The sequence below is a fragment of the Dendrobates tinctorius genome, unplaced genomic scaffold (genome assembly GCF_039654945.1).
Source record: "Dendrobates tinctorius isolate UK_male_01 unplaced genomic scaffold, ASM3965494v1 ptg000039l, whole genome shotgun sequence".
Taxonomy (NCBI): Eukaryota; Metazoa; Chordata; class Amphibia; order Anura; family Dendrobatidae; genus Dendrobates; species Dendrobates tinctorius.
The window spans coordinates 25327982-25348000 of record NW_027361707.1 but is presented as its reverse complement, the minus strand read 5'-3'; positions in this window follow the sequence as shown (position 1 = coordinate 25348000).

Here is a 20019-nt window from a genome sequence, read left to right as displayed (position 1 = left end):
TCTTTTTATATGGCATCAGTTGAGATGATTAGATGCAGTTTGATAAATCTTGCAACTTTGTGGATTGAGTTGAAGCTTTTATCAGGACCATTTTACAAAACATTTTGGATCCCATTTATCCTGTGCTCAACACTGAGCCCTTACATCGGGATTTCCATCTAAATCTCAATAACCTGATTCAAATTAAACTCCCGTTGGAACCAATCACTATAATGAGTCAGCAAAGGTACTCTGGACTGGACCCAACCTGGCCTCTTCAGTGGTGTCCATCTTTGCAGAGGTGCACAAAACTGTGGCCGACCATGCTTTCATGCTCTCGTAAAAAGACAGGCCAGACTATGTCCACAGTGTCCCCATCTGTTTTATTATAGTGAACTATCTATCATGAGTTCAGTCTGAATCACATATTTCAGAGATACAGAATAGGAAAAAAAGTGATCAGACAATCCACGCTGCGAATCACTGTGAACAATTATTATTACAGTGGTCTTTATTCAACGCGTTTCGAAGTTTCACAGAACTCCTTCCTCAGGAAAAAACCACCTGAGTGTTTTTTTCCTGAGGAAGGAGTTCTGTGAAACTTCGAAATGCGTCGAATACAGACCACTGTAATAATAATCATTCATATTGATTCGGAGCGGATTGTCTGACCACTTTTTTTCCTATCCTGCATCTTCTACGTCGGTCCCTCGTGGATCTGTGGTTTCTGCAGCAGGGAATCCTCCATGCTCATTACAAGCTTCATCAGGTGATAGTATTATAATTTTAAATTGATATACCTACACTGGATAATGCACTATTACGTGTTATGATTGGGTCACCGAGGAGGAAAGCAAGAGCAAGCTAAGCCACAGAAAACCAGAGAGGTTGGTAACTAAGCAGATTGCAGACCCCTGATCCTATCCACACAACTAGCAGCAGCCGTGGAGCATACATATGATGATCCTAGACGTCTCGACACAGCCAGAGAACTAAATAAGCCTAAAGCAAGAAAGGGGAAATCTAAACTGCCCCAGAGCAGACCCCAAAGGAATAGATAGCCCCCAAACATATATTGTCGGTGAGACAAGATGGAAATACAAACGCAGGAAGGAAAATAGACTGAGCAAACGATGGGGCCCACACTAACTAGACAGGACAGGAAAGGAAAGACTGTCTGCAATCACGCAAAAAACCCTGCAAAAAATGCACAACAAGTCTGATAGAAAAATACTGAAGTCACTAGACTTCGCCCTCTATATCAGCACTCTGGTATATTCTGAAAGCAGAGCAAAACGAGGCCAATCTAATAAGGGACCAAAACAATCTGGCACAAGCAGTTACATAAGGATGGAAATTCAGCACAGCCCCAGCCGGAGCTGGCTGATCACACAAAACTGAAATAGACAAAACCAGATCAAATGTGAACAATAGCAAAAGAACACTTAGCTGAGCATGCAGGGACTGAGCTGGAAACTAAGACCTCAGGAGGCAGGAAAAAATCACCAGCAGGGATAGAGGGAGTTGGCTGTCTAAAATCTAGTCAGAAACTCCAGATCTCCAGTCATCCTCCTCATTATCTGGTGGCAGGCCTCTGCTAATTAGATCAGCTCCATTACCTCCAGTAACCACCAGAGGTAGCCCAGAAAGAGAACTCGCGACCCCTCTGTCAATATAACCAGCTCCACTACCTTCACAAGTAACCAGAGGTAGGCCAGAAAGCGAATTCACAACAATTACGCTATTTCTCTTCAATAGTGTCCCTAATATTTCAGAGATATACATGGAAAACCCAATGTAAGCGCTAAGAGTAGAGTGCAGGATAGATGTGAACTGAGCTTTATTTCGATGTATGGGAGGTAGAATAAATAAATCAACAGCAGGTAAAAAATTGATTTTATCTATTTTCCATGCCATTTCTCGTGTGGTGAAAGTGACTAGATGGCTTTTTTTAGGTCTTGCTTTTATGTTTAGCAGTGTTACGCATTAAGAATTTTTTTTAGAAAAAGGAATTCTTTTTGCATATTCCAAGCGCTATAGCTTTTTTATTTCTCAGCTGGTGGACGACAAATTCACATTTAGTGGCCAGTGTCAGGCAGCTGCTGCAAAGGCAAATAAAATAATGGGATGCATTAGAAGAGGCATAGATGCTCATGAGGAGAACATAATTATACCTCTATACAAGTCATTAGTGCGACCACACTTAGAATACTGTGTACAGTTCTGGTCTCCGGTGTATAAGAAAGACATAGCTGAAATGGAGCGCGGGTGCAGAGAAGAGCAACTAAGGTTATTAGGGAACTGGAGGGTCTGCAATACCTAGACAGGTTATTACACTTGGGGTTATTTGGTTTGGAAAAATGAAGGCTTAGGGGTGATCTTATTACAATGTATAAATACATGAGGGGACAGTAAAAAGACCTTTCTAATGATCTTTTTACTCTTAGACCTGTGACGAGGACAAGGGGGCATCCTCTACGTTTGGAGGAAAGAAGGTTTAAGCATAATCACAGATGCGGATTCTTTACTGTAAGAGCATTGAGACTATGGAACTCTTTTCCGTATGATGTTGTAATGAGTGATTCCCTACTAAAATTTAAGAAGGGCCTGGATGCCTTTCTTGAAAAGTATAATGTTACATATAATGTTATAATAATATAATAATATAATATTATATTATCATATTATTATAACATTATTGTTATATATTATTATTATTATTATATTACTATAATAATATAATAATGTATAATGTTATATATACTAGTTTCCTTAATATTGCGTTGATCCAGGGAGCTAGTCTGATTGCCGTATGTGGAGTCAGGAAGGAACTTTTTTCCCCAATGTGAAGCCTACTGTTTGCCACATTGGGTTTTTTTTGCCCTCCTCTGGATCAACATGTTAGGTTAGAATATGGGTTGAACTAGATGGACTTAAAATCTTCCTTCAACCTTAATAACTATGTTACTATGTTACTATGATGGAGCTGTATGACAATTTTTATTTTTTGGACTCAGCAAAATGATGGCCTTTAATTATCTGGAGAGAGCTAACTGGGATGTTAACTCTTGGCTAGGGTCTGGAAGTTGGGCTCCATGGAAACAAGCTGTACACTATAAAAGATAAAAGTTCTCATTGCAGGATAATGACAGCATATAGAAAAAAGCAAGTCAATTGCAAACTTACTTTCATGCTAGTTAATTAGTGCTCAGAGCAATGCTTCTCTCATAGTTTCCTAATCATCTGGTTTCTTTTAGGGTGGTATCTCTTCTTTGTGTGACAGTTGTGGTAGTAGAACTGTAATACTAGTAGAATCATAAAGCTCAGCACAGGTTCTGTAGCACATTCAGCTCTCAGTGGTTGTTCTGGAGTCTATACTGCTATCATTGTGTTTACATATAGAAATAACAGGGCATTTGAACAAGCTCACATCTCCAGACTGCAAGAGCACAGAGCCATGACTAGGCGACATGCTGTGAAAGTTGCAGAGTTGGGGATTCTACATGATTTATAACAAGAGGTAATCAAAATAAGAGGAGGAGAAGGGAGGTGATGAAGTAACTGATGTATTAAAATTAATAGTCTGGAGAGAGCTAACTGGGATGTTAAGGCTTAAGTCCTGTCCTGTAATGTAACTGTTGTTAACTTTCACATTGTTAGCCAGGGTATCAAGGCTAAGCTCCATGGAAACAAGCTGTACACTATAAAAGATAAAAGCCCTGATCGCAGGAAAATCACAGCAGATAGAAAAGGCAAGTCAATTGTAAAATTGCTTATTTTCATGCTGTCTAACTAATGAAAGCAATCTGAGAACGTGAGAATACTTCTTTATACCACCACGTGTGCAAAACCACTTAAAAGTTTCTGATAATAAATTAAGACCATAACACTTATTTAGAAGAAAGAAATTTCAGGGCTTACACTTCTTTTTACAACCAGTTGAACTCTGCAACTAAGATCAGAAAATGTTGGATATGAATCATTGCCTATTTGTACTCTGATCCTGAACAATTCCACTGTAGGAATTTCTGACCTCTACATATTTTCAATGACAAGAAAAAGGACCTTAGGACATAGTCATTATTTTGCTTTGCTACTTTGGGAATTGGCCTGAAAACCATTTATGCAGCTATTAAAGCTGGCCTATGATACAGGCAATGCAGTAGTCTAGCTTCCAAGGCTTGGTTTGGGGTGGAGGGGAGATTCCTAGACAAGAGTCATTTTTAACTTTATCTATGTTTACTGAATGCCAATACAGATAAAAAAAAAACCTGCAGTAGAGCAGCGAATTGTGGGCTCCCTACTTTACAACTCTTGAAGCTTTGTAGCATACAAATCTTGTAGGCCAAAAGTTGCTTTAGGCCTTTGCGCTACAAGATGAAGGATCCTGCCTAGGATGTCAGCATGTAGCCGGTGGAATAACTTTATTGCATCATTCCAACCTGCACTTCGATGCTAGGAGAAGGAAATGACTCCTCCAGTGGGCTCATTTTTTATGAGCCGTTATTTGTTTTAAACAGCACTCAGAAGGCATTATTGGCCATTAAGTGGGCACTCAGTGGCATTCCTAGCTTTCTTGGGGGCACTCATGTGACATTAATAGTTTAGTATGCACTCTGGGGACATTGCTGTTAAGGGGGCATTATTACATTTGAAGCCAATAAAGAGCATCATAATTTTTTGGATCCGTTGTTACATGCTAAAGGGCATTCATTGGACATTATTAGTTGTTAAGATGGCACTCAGGGAGTGTTTTTAGCTCTTTTCTTCTTTTGATGACATACTACAACATAATGGAGTAAGTGTGTGTTAGATGTCGGGTTCCTGCAGCTGCACAGCGGGAATCCAGAGCCTTGCATCCAGTTATCTCCCATTCTCCACCGACCGCTCTGAAGCCTGCACAGCATTCTTGGCATCCCAGACGCTCTGCTCGGACCAGCTCCGTAGGACTGGTTGTTGCTGACACCTCTGGGTCAGCAATAGCAGCGCAGGCTGTCCTACAGCAAGCCACTCCAGAGGCTAAGTCCTCTCGTCCCGCTACTGGGCATGCTCACGAGACGATCTCCCATTGGAGATCGGGAGTCACGTGCTCAGGTCCTTCTCCTGATCTGATTGGTCCATTTCAGAGATCTGGAAGGTCCCGGCAGCGCACGGCTATAAAAGGCCCACATGGCCGCTCAGCCATGCGCTAGTATAGACTCTTCTTGCTAGATGTGTGAATGGTGATGGATGTATGATTTTGGTGACTGACTTATTAAGATTCCCCGCCCTCTGATATTATGCTTGTGGATAGGGAACCATAGAAAGAGTCAGCGCCAGTCAGTGGTAAACCTTAGGCCACTGTGCACACCGCACCTCTACACTAGCGTCCGGTGATGTCACGTCTCTCATGGCGCTATCGCATAGCGGCTGTGTCTGCCGCCGTGCTGCATTCAGCAGAATTTACCGGCGTCCTCAGTAATTTCGCTGAGACCTGTGAGTCTAACAGGCTCGGTGTTTATGTTTATGTTACAGTGCCTGTGTGAGTTAACAGAGTCCGCTCTGCGCACTGCGGGTGATGTTCAACCAGTGCGCATTATACCTCCATATAGCGCGTCTGCCATTGTCTAGCAGCAGTTGTAACACCTACTGCACGGTGGACCCTGGGCGGCGAACGCTCTTTCTATTATTTAATATTTAGTGCGTTCTGCTGTCCCTAACATTATACTAGTGCCAGGGTCTGGCTAGTAATGGCGAACCAACAGCAGCTGCTGCTGTACATTTGGCAGCTGGAGGGCAGGTTGGCGGCTCTTGAGAGTCCCACCTCAGCTGCTCATGCTACAGCGGCCGCTGTTCAGGCAGTCGCTGAGGCTGTCTAACGTATGCCCACGCTCACACCGGCACTGTAATTATCCCGCCTTCCGCTGCCCGACAAATTTTCGGGTGACAGCGCCACCTGTAGAGGATTCATGAGCCAGTGCTCTATTCAGCTTGAGCCACTGGCTGCATGGTTCCCTACAGAGCAGGCTAAGGTGGGGTTTATTGTCTCTCTCCTGTCGGGCAGGGCGTTAGAGTGGGCTACGTCATTGTGGGAGTGTGATGACCCCGTGGTTCAGAGCGCCACTCAGTTTCTCACATCCATTAAGCAGGTCTTTTTGGGACCACGGGTCACTCATGACACCTCTCTCCAACTATTAGCCCTAACACAGGGGTCCCTCTCGGTCAGCCATTACGCCGTCCGATTCCAGACATTGTCTTCCGAGCTGGAGTGGCCTGATAAGACACTCGTCCCTGTGTTTTGGAGAGGGCTAGCAGAGCATGTCAAGGATGCTCTAGCAACCAGAGAGGTCCCCACAACTCTGGAGGAGTTGATTGCCATTTCCATCTGCATTGATCTCTGGTTTACGGAGCGTGGGCTGGAGCGTGCGCAATCCAGGCGAAAGGTTATGTTGGCTCCCTCCTTCTCCGAGCCGCTAAAATTTCCCACTCAGGAGCTGATACCTTCTGAACCAAAGGAGGTGTCTCGCGCCGGTTCCAAGCCGCATCCGGTGCGAAGCCCCGCACGTTGTTACCAGTGCCGGCAGTTTGGTCACTCGGCTAACACGTGTTCACTGCATTTGAAAAAACAATCACATCCAGTGGTCGTAGGTGGGGGTCTATTAGATATGAAACCTTTCTCTCCCAAGCCGGTATTCCGTGGGACCTTAGCTAGCAGAGCTTCCACCTGGGAGGCAGAGGTCACCGTGGATTCTGGGGCAGAGGGGAACTTTATATCCTCGTCCTTCGCCCAAAAGCACGCAATTCCACTGGTGTTACTGCCCCAACCCTTGACCATCAGGGTGGTTAATGGTGCATCGTTACCATCTCAGGTTACCCACCAGACAGCACCACTCGGGCTCTCAATCTCACCATCCCACCGTGAGATTTTGTCCCTGTTCATTTTGCCAGATGACATCGACCAGGTGCCTCTCGGAATTCCCTGGCTCCGTTGCCATTCCCTGGCTCCGTTGCCATTCCCCTCATATTGATTGGGCTTCGGGGAATATACTGGGTTGGAGCAAGGACTGTGAGAGAAGGTGCCTGAGGGGCAGTGTTCAGGTAGCCTCCACTGAAGTGCCCACGGATCTCTCCACGCTTCCCAAACCATACCACCAGTATGCGGACGTCTTCTCTAAAAAATCTGCGGAGACGCTTCCGCCGCACCGTCCTTACGATTGTCTGATAGATCTATTGCCAGGCACGGAAACCTCCTAGAGGCTTCGTGTATCTGCTATCACTCCGCGAGACGGAGGCTATGTCTCAATATATCCGGGAGAACCTGGCAAGAGGTTTTATCAGAAAGTCGGTGTCGCCGGCTGGTGCAGGGTTCTTCTTCGTGCAGAAGAAGAGTGGAGAGTTACGTCCCTGCATTGACTACAGAGGTCTCAATGCCATAACAGTTAAAAACAAGTACCCTCTTCAGTTGATCTCTGAGTTATTTGACAGGTTGCGAGGAGCCCGGATCTTTACAAAATTAGATCTACGGGGGACATACAACCTGATCCGCATTCGCGAAGGAGACGAGTGGAAGACAGCCTCTAATACCAGGGATGGCCACTACAAATATCTGGTCATGCCCTTCGGCCTCTGTAATGCGCCTGCTGTCTTCCAGGATTTTGTTAACAATGTCTTCCGCAATATGCTCTCTACCTCGGTGGTGGTCTATCTGGATGACATCCTCATCTTTTCGCCAGATATGACCTCCCACCGGAGAGACGTATGCAGGGTCTTCGACTGTCTGCGGGTGAACTCTCTCTTCGCCAAGCTGGAGAAGTGCCAGTTTGAACAGGAGTCCTTGCCATTCCTGGGCTATATCATCTCGGCCCAGGGGTTGGCTATGGATCCTGCCAAATTGCAAGCGGTAATGGACTGGCAGGAGCCCCATTCACTCAAAGCGGTGCAGCGCTTTTTGGGGTTCATCAACTATTACCGCCAGTTCATTCCCCACTTCTCCACACTGGTAGCTCCTCTGGTTGCCCTCACTAAGAAAGGAGCTAATCCCAAGGCTTGGTCAGAACAGGTCTCCAAGGCCTTCTCGTCTCTGAAGACCCATTTTGACAGCGCTCCCATCTTACACCGTCCCAATGTGGATAAACCTTTTATCCTAGAAGTGGATGCTTCTTCCGTCAGTGCAGGAGCAGTCCTTTTTCAGAAGGATGCTAAAGGTCGGAAGCATCCCTGCTTTTTATTCTCAAAGACCTCACCGGCAGAGAAGAACTATTCCATCGGGGACAGGGAGCTGCTAGCAATGAAGTTGGCCTTTTCCGAGTGGAGACATCTCCTGGAGGGAGCCCGGTTTCCCTTCCAGGTGTATACGGACTATAAAAACCTGGTCTATTTACAAACGGCCCAGCACTTGAACTCTCGTCAAGCTAGGTGGCTGCTCTTCTTCTCCCGCTTCCGCTTCACCTTGCACTATCTGTCTGGAGAGAAGAACGTCCGTGCGGATGCTCTCTCTCACTCGGTGGTTTCATAGAATCATAGAATCGTAGAGTTGGAAGGGACCTCCTGGGCCATCTGGTCCAACCCCCTGCTCAAAGCAGGATTCGCTAAATCATCCCAGTCAGATGTCTGTCCAGCCTCTGTTTGAAGACTTCCATTGAAGGAAGAGGAGGCTGAGCCTTGGCTAATTCTCCCTACTGAGAGTTTCAGGACCGTGGCCCCAGTTGCACTCAAGTCAGTGCCGCCGGACAAGACCTTTGTCCCTCCTCAGCTACGGCCGGAGGTTCTCGCATGGGCACACGCGTCCAGGGTGGGTGGTCACTTCGGGAATAAGCGGACCACAGAACTCCTGGCAAGGTCTTATTGGTGGCCACACACGTCCCGGGACACGAAGGAATACATACAGGCATGCGTCTTGTGTGCGCAGTACAGGTCCTCTAGACAGAGACAGGCTGGGTTACTGTATCCTCTGCCAGTGGCAGACAGACCTTGGGAGATGGTTGGCATGGATTTTGTGGTTGGCTTGCCCAAGTCTGGTGGCAGTACGGTCATCTGGGTGGTCACCGACCATTTTTCTAAAATGGTGCATCTGGTGCCACTCGCGCAGCTGCCTTCTGCTCGTGGTCTTGCCACACTGTTCATAAAACATGTATTCCATTTGCATGGCATGCCAGACAAAATTGTTAGTGACCGAGGTCCCCAATTCGCGTCTCGGTTTTGGAGGGAGCTCTGCAGTCTACTCAGTATTGAGCTAAATCTGTCCTCCGCTTATCATCCCGAGACGAACGGGTTGGTTGAGAGAGCCAACCAAACTCTGGTCACGTACCTGCGACATTTTGTCTCTGCCAGGCAGGATGACTGGGCATCCTTACTACCATGGGCTGAATTTGCCCTGAATAATGCAGTGGCTGATTCCACTGGTCAGACGCCGTTCCTTCTTAATCACGGCCAGCATCCGCGCGTCCCTGTCCTGATGCCAGTGTCCTCCACTGATTTCAGGGTGGCAGACTGGGCAGTGGAGGCTCGCGACATTTGGGATCGCACCCAGGATGCTATTTGAGCCTCTAAAGAAAGAATGAGGGTGTCTACCGACACACATCGGCGCCCCACTCCAACCTTTTCCCCGTCGGCTTGGTGTGGCTCTCTGCTCGAAATATCAAGCTGCGGGCCGAGTCCACCAAGTTCACGCTGCGATACATCGGACCTTTTAAGGTTCTCAAGCGAATCAGCTCGGTGGTCTACCGCCTGGCTCTTCCACCACATTTAGCCATCTCTGACATCTTCCACATGTCCCTTCTCAAACCTGTTCACATGGCCTGGTTCTCTGAGTCATCCGCCGGGTCATCAGACTTGTCTTCGGATGAGTTTGAGGTTAACGCCATTGTGGGACGCAAGATTGTGCGTGGCAAAAAATTTTATTTGGTGGACTGGAAGAGTCATGGTCCAGAGGCCCGGACCTGGGAGCCAGTGGAAAACATCCACGCTCCGCTCCTGATCGTGGCCTTTGAGCGCAGCAAGGCTCAGAGGGGGGCCTAGGAGAGCGGTAATGTTAGGCGTCGGGTTCCTGCAACTGCACAGCAGGAATCCAGAGCCTTGCATCCAGTGATCTCCCATTCTCCACCGACCGCTCAGGAGCCTGCACAGCAATCTCGGCATTCCAGATGCTCTGCTCAGACCAGCTCCGCAGGACTGGTTGTTGCTGACACCTCGGGGTCAGCAATAGCAGCGCAGGCTGTCCTACAGCAAGCCACTCCAGAGGCTAAGTCCTCTCGTCCCGCTACTGGGCATGCTCACGAGACGATCTCCCATTGGAGATCGGGAATCACATGCTCAGGTCCTTCTCCTGATCTGATTGGTCCATTGCAGAGATCTGGAAGGTCCCGGCAGCGCACGGCTATAAAAGGCCTGCATGGCCTCTCGGCCATGCGCTAGTATAGACTCTTCTTGCTAGATGTGTGAATGGTGATGGATATATGATTATGGTGACTGACTTATTAAGATTCCCCTCCCTCTGATATTACGCATGTGGATAGGGAACCATAGAAAGAGTCAGCACCAGTCAGTGGCAAACATTAGGCCACTGTGCACACTGCACCTCTACACTAGCATCCGGTGGTGTCACGTCTCTCATGGCACTATCACATAGCAGCTGAGTCTGATGCTGCGCTGCTTTCAGCAGCATTTACCAGCATCCGCAGTAGCGACACCGCACGCGTGGTAGGTCTAGACGGACACCGTCCCCTGTCTTGGACCCTGTCCTGTGACCTGATCCCGTGCGTGTAATTTCACTGAGATCTGTGAGTCTAACAGGCTCTGTATTTATGTTTATGTTACAGCGCCTCTGTGAGTTAACAGAGTCCGCTCTGCGCACATTGGGTGACGTTGAACCCGTGCGCATTATACCGCCATATAACGCGTCTGCCATTGTCTAGCAGCGGTTTTAACACCTACTGCACGGTGGACCCCGGGCGGCGAACGCAATTTCTATTATTTAATATTTAGTGCGTTCCGCCGTCCCTAACACTGTGTGTGTATGAAAAGGTCTCACGATCTAAGGCCAAGCTATAGAGGCCACCTCCATAAGTTCACACCTACATGGACTAATGCTATTTTTTATTACTAGCGATACATGTCTATAGCCCATAATTGTAACGTCAACTGCATCTACTGCAAACTGTAAAATGATAAGTATAGTCAAAATAATTTATATAAGTTTCTTCAGCTTCCAAAAAAATCAGTCTTTAACTTTTTTTTTAAATAAATTCCAGCATCCGGAGAAGGTAAAGTTATTAAAACATGACTTTTAATAGCAATATTTAAAATATCTAAGATAAAAAAAAAAACATACAAAATAAAAAGGGAAAAAGGGCAACAACAGTGGAGGACACAGATCTACGCGTTTCAGGCTCACATCCCCAGGATGCTGGAATTTCTTTCCTTGTGCTGTTCCTGCCCAGAAGTCCGTCTAGAGTCCATGCACTGCTTCATTTATAGAGGTAACATTTCTTCCGCACTTGGTGAGCCGATCTCCCTTCCCCCTCCCCCTCTTACACATGAAAAAAATGCCCTATTTTTAGGGACTGTCCTGGAATTTCTGGACGTTTGCCAGCCCTGATGGTATGTTCAACTTCAAGTTTAATGTTTGTATGTTGCAAACAGCACAGATACAAGTCTAGGATGAAAGAAGTTTCACTGTGGTGTAAGCAGATGTAAAACATCAGAAAAACTCAAGCATGTATTTGTGAGTCACTCCTCTTTATTGAAATAGCAAAAGCAACAACAAGAAGGAAAAGTTATGGAATTATGGAAATTACAGCTTTGACAGATATGCACATGATGGCAAAATGGAAACAAATATGGCGAATGAGAACAAGTAAGACCACCATGTGCAGGTATGCATTACTTTTATGGCAGTCACACAGCTGTGTTTTGCAAATCCTCTCCCTACTTCCCACTGTGCTATACCCCTAGCTATATAGTATCTCTGATCCATAATATCTGTTTTATGGCAATCCAACCAAACCATCACCAAGAACAACATCTGCGACGAGTTCTCTCCATGGTCTCTCCATGTTTATGTGGGTTTTGTCCGGGTGCTCCAGTTTCCTCCCACGCTCCAAAGACATCCTGATAGGAAATGTAGATTGTGAGCCCCAATGGGGACAGTGATGATGATGTTCATAAAGCGTTTAGGAATATGATGGTACTATTCAAGAAGAGTATAAAAAATAAATAATAAAATATTAACCACATCTACAGTCCTACTTAACAAAACAGTGATCAAAATGTTCTTTACTGCCGAGCAAAGATCGGTTCTGTTAAATCACAATGAGTTTAAGTCTTGTGTAAGCTCGTTGCGGGATGCAGTGATGCAAGGGAGGCAGAGCAAGGGTTAACAAATTAACAATTTAATTGGAACAATAGAGGAACTCCTCGCAGGGAGAAAAACAGTTAAATTGAGGAGAAATTGCAATGTAACAACAGTCCAGTAATCAAACTTATCGTGTCTTTAAGGTCCTCAGCCGGTGATCCAATGGGGGTTGTGGTACCGGCAACGGCCGGAGGAGTGTCCTGAGATAAGGTCCCACAGATTACGGTCCAACTTGTGGCAGCAGCGGGCGGTCACCGGTTTTACCCGATGAGCCCCTAGTCCATAAGCCTGTCACGGTGATCTGCTGTGAAGACATTGAGCTTGATCTGCGGTCACCACATCACTGGTATCTTCCCACGGTCCAGAGGTGACCGCACTTGAGGCTGGCTGGGAGGGCAGCCTCAGTGATGTCATCGCTAGTCACTGAGGCTGCGCTCACAGCATCTCATTCACCAGTGGTTTTCAGCCAGGACGGTCGCATCTTGGCACCGTCCAGGTTGAAAACTGTATATGCCTCAGACATGGATTACGGCGGGGGACAGAAAGACGGACAGGTATGGAATATTACTGTTTTTTATTTTACTTTTATTACAGGAGATTGAGGGCTTTGCAGGAATTAGATGAGGTCGTTGTTAGGCACCGAGGTTTTCCCACTGCACAGGGGGAATCCTCTGCGGTCTCCAATTCCTCTACAGCCGCAGAGGTTCCTGCTCAGCAGAGACGTCGGTCCCAGCTTCTTGCCCAGGCTAATGTTAAGTGTCTGCTTGCTCCTCCAGGCTCAGCTATTGTATCATGCATGAGTCAGCAGCGAGCAGACGCTCCTGGGACTAAGTCCTACTTTTTTCCTACTGAGCATGCCCTGTTGTGAGTTCATTTTCCCCTTCACCGTCGATGTCTGATGAACTCCCTCTTCTGGTGAAGGAAGGTAGTGAGGCTGATTACCAAACACCTGTTCTGGTAGATGATGACTGGGTAACAGGAACTGCTGACTGGATATAAGGCAGCCGACGCCCTTCTGAGTCGCTGGTGATTTCTCTGCTGGATTCTTGGAGACCAGTCTGATTCCTGCTTCCCAAAGATAAGTTTTTTGCTCTGCTATTGAACTTATTAGTTTTGTTTTGTTTACCTTGTTTTTTGGAGTTCAGCCATCCCTGGTCAGGGGTGTGCTGAGTTCCATTTTTGTCTCTGATCAATTTGTCTCTTTGCTCTGTCTTCAGAATTTACCTGAGTGCTGATATAGTCATTTTTGAAGTCCTAGCGACTTCAGGGCCTGTTTTTCCTATCAGTCGGTTGGGACATTTTTTGGTAGGGTTTTTAGCGAATTGCAGACAGCAGCTTTTCTATCCTGTCCTCTTTAGTTAGCTTGGGCCCCATTGTTTGCTCAACCTTTCTTTCTATCTGTGTTAGTGTTTTCATCTTGCTTCACCGTCATTATATGTTGGGGGCTGCCTATTGCTTTGGGGTCTGCTCTGGGGCAGTTTAGATTTCCCCTTTCTTTCTTTCGGCCTATTTAGTTCTCCAGCTGTGATCGAGGGGTTTAGGTCATCGTAGGAACCTCCCACGGCTACTGTTAGTTGTTGTGGATAGGATCAGGGGTCTTCAATCCGATAGCTACCAACCTCTCCGGTTTTCTGGACTTAGCTTGTATTTTTATTTTTTCCTCCTTCGGTAACTCATTCATAACAATGCCCATGGGACGACCTCTCATTGGAGGTCAAGGTTCACATGCTCAGGTCCTATTTCTGCTCCGATTGGACCACCAGGAAGGTCCCGGAAGGCTGCAACTATAAAAGGATCGCATGGCTGCCCAGCCATGCGTTAATATAGAAAAAGATTAGACCATGTGGAGTGAGTGTTGTATGCATGTATGAATGTCTCTGGTGAATGACTCATTTGAAACCCCTACCCTTGGTACGTATGTGTTGTGTAGCCTAGCCTGCTAGCACCCAGGCTGAGGTTCAGGTAGAGGCAGAGTCAGTGATTAGTATCAGCATCCACCGGTGGCTTTGTCTGTACGCCACGGTGCACTTAGTCTGCACTCCTCAGTGGTCAGTGTTTATTAGAGGTGTCCACAGGTGCAACGCCGCACGCTCAGTAGGTCTAGAGGGTCCCAGACCTCGTGTCCTTGGGGCTTCTGTGACCATTTACTGAGCGTTCTCTTGCCGAGTGCTTTGTGCCTTAACAGGCTCTGGCATTTATGTTCTATGGTGCTGCGGCTCTGTGACATAACAGAGTCCGCTCCTGCTCACACCGGGTGACGTTAACCCACGTGTGACCTTTTGTATACCACTACATCCATCCGCCATTACTAAGCAGCAGTCTACTACCTCTGCACGGTGGACCCCGGGCTGCGAACGCACCTTACTATCATTAATTATTTGGTGCATTAAGCCAGACCTAACAGTTGCAAGTATGGTTTACTTAAGGTTAGTTTCACACTAGCGTTTCTTCCACGCAGCGCATGGTGCCGCACATGGACGCTTGCAATCTGCGCACCTTATCTTTAGCATAGGGTGCGCAGATCGTGCGCTGGCCGTGCGCTAGTAGGATTTTGGCGTGCGCTGCGCACTTTTGAAGGTGCGCCGAACGCAGCATGTTGCATTTCAGGGCGCTCGGCGCACCTTCAAAAATGCGCACGGCCAGCACACGATCTGCGCACACTATGCTAAAGATAGGGTGCGCAAATCGCAAGCGTCCATGTGCGATAGTAGGCGGCGATGACCGGATGGGGCGGGCAGGGAGCCGGCAGGGGGCGGGGCTTAGCGGCACCGTGCGCTGCATGGAATAAACGCTAGTGTGAAACTAGCCTAAGAATGTTAAAGGAGTCTGTGTCTTTATTTCAAACAGAGGACTTTATTTTGGGTGTCTGTTTTCTTACAATGTGACTATGCGGGTAGTAATGGGGGTGTCTTAATGATGCCTCTCCATTACTAACCTCGGGGCTTGATGTCACCTGATGGTGATATCAACCCCCCAACTATTACCCCACTTGCCACTGCTACAGGGCAAGTGGGAAGAGCAAGGCTAAGTGCCAGAATTGGCGCATCTTAGAGATTCGGCTTTTCTGGGGCAGCTGAGAGTTGATGTTTTTAGCCTAGGGGGTAGTACCCATGGCCCTTCCTAGGCTATTAATATCAGCCTGCAGCTGTCTGCATAGCCTTTGCTGGGTATTTTTTTGGGTCCTCCATTTTAATAGCCAGTAAAGGCTAAGTACCGTATACAGTTGTGAGCTGATATTAATAGCCTGGGAAGCTCCATGGGTAAAAATAGTCTTTTATTAATTAAATACATCTCTCTATCTACCTATTGTATTTGTATTCACCGTATGTAATCCATCTCTTCTATCCTGTCAGCTCCTGCTGTGTTTTTACAGAACCTTGCAGATGAATTATCGGCTTTTCTGGTATCTATTACTCTATGCAATATAAACACATATATACAGTATATATATATATATATATATATATATATATATATATGTGTGTGTGTTTTGAAGAATATTTCGTTCGAAAATGATGTGAAACTGACAGAGAATTGCTGTATGAAAATGCTCGTTAAGATCGCATTGCAGTCAGATAGCAATCTCACTGCATTCTGATGTAAATTGGATGCCAGGTATGAAAAATTGGATTGCACTCGCATAAAAAACTCATAAAAAATGCATGCACTCACATGACACTTGCATTACACTCGTCCGACTCTCCTGCATCAAAATTGGACCGATTTTAAAATCGCTATTGTGTCTCCAGCCTAACCATGTAAGTCTATGGAACCTTGTTCTGATGCTCTAATGACTTAAACTGTAGGGCCACATTCACATGTGTCATTGAGTATTTGGTCAGTATTTTACATCTGTATTTGTAAGGTTAAATCGGGAGTGGAACAATCAGAGGAAAAGCATAATATAATAGAAACACGTCACCACTTCTCCTTTTTTACCCACTTGTGGTTTTGGCTTATAAATTCTGAAGTAATATCAATTTTACATCAATTTCCTTCAGGATCAATAAAGTGTATCGTATCGTATCGTATAGCAAAATACTGAACAAATAATTAACGTGTGAACATGGCCTAAAATTCACTTCCAGGACAGTCTGCATAGTGATGATTTCACTCAGAAGAACTAAGGTGAGTATTTTAATACATTGACACTACATTACAGGCATGCAGTATATGGCCTATCCCTAGGGTTAGTTATCAATAAAAGATTGATGAGGGTACGACACTTAGCAACACTGTCGATCAACTGTTTACAGAGCCAGCAATGGCCAAGTATGATCAGTTGAAGAGTTGCACAGTACAACTCTGGTAAACTGTATAGTGGCTGCGGCTGGTTACTACACATCTGCACCTATTCAAATAAATAGGATCTGCAGTAACCTGCCACCACCACTATGCAATTAATGGAACTGCGGGTGTTGGATCTTGCACCCCACCGATCTAGTACTGATAAGCAATCCAAAGGATAGGCTATCATTATTAAAAGTACTGGATAACCTCTTTAAGTCAATATTCTGGTAAGCAGCCACTAGGGTCATGCTCATGGTCAAACCAAAATAATTTTGCACATCGGGAATAGTCATATTTATGGATAAGCGAACATGTTCAGTGATACTCGGATTTCACTCTAGTATCTGGGTGCTCGGATGTGCTCATCAAGCATTAGCCGATGCTCGAATTTGAAGTTCACATCCCCACCCCACATGTTTGGAGTCTGTTGCACACCCAAAAAACTTGTGGCTTTGCCTGTCAGTCACTGTAAAACTAAAAAAAGCACTTTTTTCTGGATTCAATTACTCATCCATAGAATATTACATGCTTTGTGGTACATTTCTGAGGTATATAACACTCCAAAAAAGTGTTGAAAATTTTTTCTGGATTCAATTACTTTTCCAAAGAGTATTATGTGCTTTGTGGTACATTTCGGTGTTATATAACATTTAGAAATGGGCAAACCCGAACAGTAAATTTTGGCGCCTTTATTGAACACCTACTGTTCAGGCATGGACACCGAACATGAACTTCACCAGAAAGTCCGTGTTACTGTTCAGGTTCAGCTGCCCAAACATTGGGTGTTTGTTGCGCTGTCATTTGCATGACAGCGTGGCAAACACCGCTTCTGATTGGAGCCGCGGTTCCCACGCTGTCAAAAGACAGCATGAGCACTCAGCTGTGATCAGAGGTAAAATCTTACCTCCAGTCACTGGTGTCAGTTGATGGGACTACTGATCCCGTTCATCCGACACCTGCTGCCGCTCATTACAGTGAGAGCAGGAGTGGCGGATAGGAGTATTCATTAGCCAGTCCTGCACTGTAAATAAATAAACAGCGTGGGTTCCACTGTATTTTTGCTAACCAGCCAGACAAACCTCACAGCTGGGGGCTGAAACCCTCAGCTGTCAACTTCAGAAAGGCTGGTTATCAAAGATAGAGGGGTCCCCACCCTGTTTTCTTTAATTATTTAAATAAATAATTACAAAAAAAAGGCATGGGGTCCCCCTTATTTTTGACAACCAGCCTTGCTAAAGCAGACAGCTGGGGTCTGGTATACTTAGTCTGGTAAGGGGCCATGGATATTGCCCCCCCAAGTCTAAAAATAGCAGCCTGCAGCTGTCCAGAAAAGGCACATCTATTAAATGCGTCAATTCTGATGCTTGTTTGCCTGGCTCTTTCCACTTGCCCTGTAGCGATGGATAGTGGGGTGATAGTTGGGGGTTTAATGTCACCTTTGTATTGTCAGGTGACATCAAGCTCAAGGCTTAGTAATGGAGAGGTTGAAAAAGCATTAATAAATTGTTCTGGATTCAATTACTCATCGATACAGTATTACGTGCTTTGTGGTACATTTCAGTGTAATGGAGAAAAAGAAGGGCTGAGGGTACTACATATAATAATATACAGCGGGATCACAAACTAAACACTGAAGTGTGCATAAAATAGTAAGGCTTACTAAAATATTATGCAATTAAGTTTTGCTAAGCAAAAAAAGGTAGAACAAACAACAATTAAAAACATTTGAAAAGCCATAAAGCTAATGAGGCCATGTAAGGACTAACTATCCTCCTCCACTGTGTGTTCTGGGAACAAATAATAAAACACCCTGATATATGATGACTGCAGCAAGAGAATCAAAAACATGAATAAATAAATCCTGAAAGAGACCAGTAGAAAATAAACATTAAATCATGAGGTGGTGAAGGGAAAAAAGACAGCCTAAAGCATGGAGTAAAAAAACAGCTGTAGTGAGAGATATAGGTCGCAATAGCATATCAGGGCTGTATACAACCTGTTGGATGAGTAATTAGAGGACCCAGTACAAGTAAGGTGCAGGGAGGAGAGAGCCCTACGCGTATCGCCAATAAGCATGGCTTTCTCAGGGGTAATAACAGCACAGAAAATGGTCTACCCTATATATAAGAGTAAACATGTATATTTACCGAGGCAACAGGTGTGCGAACAGCCTGGAGAGATCACGTCCAAAGCATGTCAATCATGCATGCGCAGTAAGTGCATGGTGTGTAAGAAGATCACGTTTTGCATGCTTGCCCATTGGGGAATAAAGAAGTGCGCATGCGCACTGTGAAGGGAGATACATAGTACAGCTCTTATGGGTGCGTGTGCGCATCTATATTCAGCACAACTGCGCATGCGCCAGAAAGAAAAGAAACAAATAGCAATCTACGTAGATACAAGGACAATAAAGTAAATACAAACAGCGCATGCGTAATGGCAAAAAATGCTTCCCCAATGTTTGCAAAGCTAGTAAATAATATCGGCGCAAGTATCTATATAATCACAGTGCCTATAAATAATTAAAGTGAGCGAATATACAAAAAGATACTGATACCAAATCATAAAGTGACATATTACATGCTTGTGCACTAAAGTTTCAAAATTGTGTTTGCGCATTGTAGTTCAAGTAAGTTTACAAAGTACAAATCCTGTGGGTGCACATGCATGATTAGAAATAGCTCTGGCACCGGAGGAGTAAGAATGGCAGTTTATGTAAATAAATTTGACTGAAGGCTGATGGAAGAAGCGTATACATGAGCTTAAATAAATAATTAAAGATGATGGCGCAAGTGTCTTGACCATCACAGCAAACCAATACACAGCAACACATTAGGCGGACAATCATAATACCTTAAAGGCTCAGCCATTTATTGTGCAGAAGACCACAGGCCCATCCCATCAGAACACACAGCGCGAATGCTGCTCCACAGCCAGAGGCCATGTAATAAAGATGTAGTAAATGTTAGATCTAGATGAAGACCAGAAACAAATATAAAAAATATAATTAGTCAAGAGTGGAAAGATAGATAAACTCCATATGAAAAATCAATAAAGCATAAGGTGACATATTACACATTTGCGCACCAAAGCTTCAAAAAGTGCGCTTGCGCATTGTAGTTCAGGTAAGTGTACAAGGCACAACTCCTGTGGGTGTACGCGCAAGATTGAAAACAGCGCTGACACCGGAGGAGAAAAGAATGGCAGTCTATGTAAATGTGTTTGGCTGAAGGCTGCTGGAAACATCACATATAAAAGCTTACGTAAAATAATTGATGATAACTGCGCAAGTACCTTCACCATCACAGTGTCTAAAAACACAGTAAAATATTAGGCGGGCAATGATAGCACCTTAAAAGCTCAGCAATTTTTTATATGCAGATCTCCACAGGGCCCCACCGAGGCAGCAGCGCCCATGC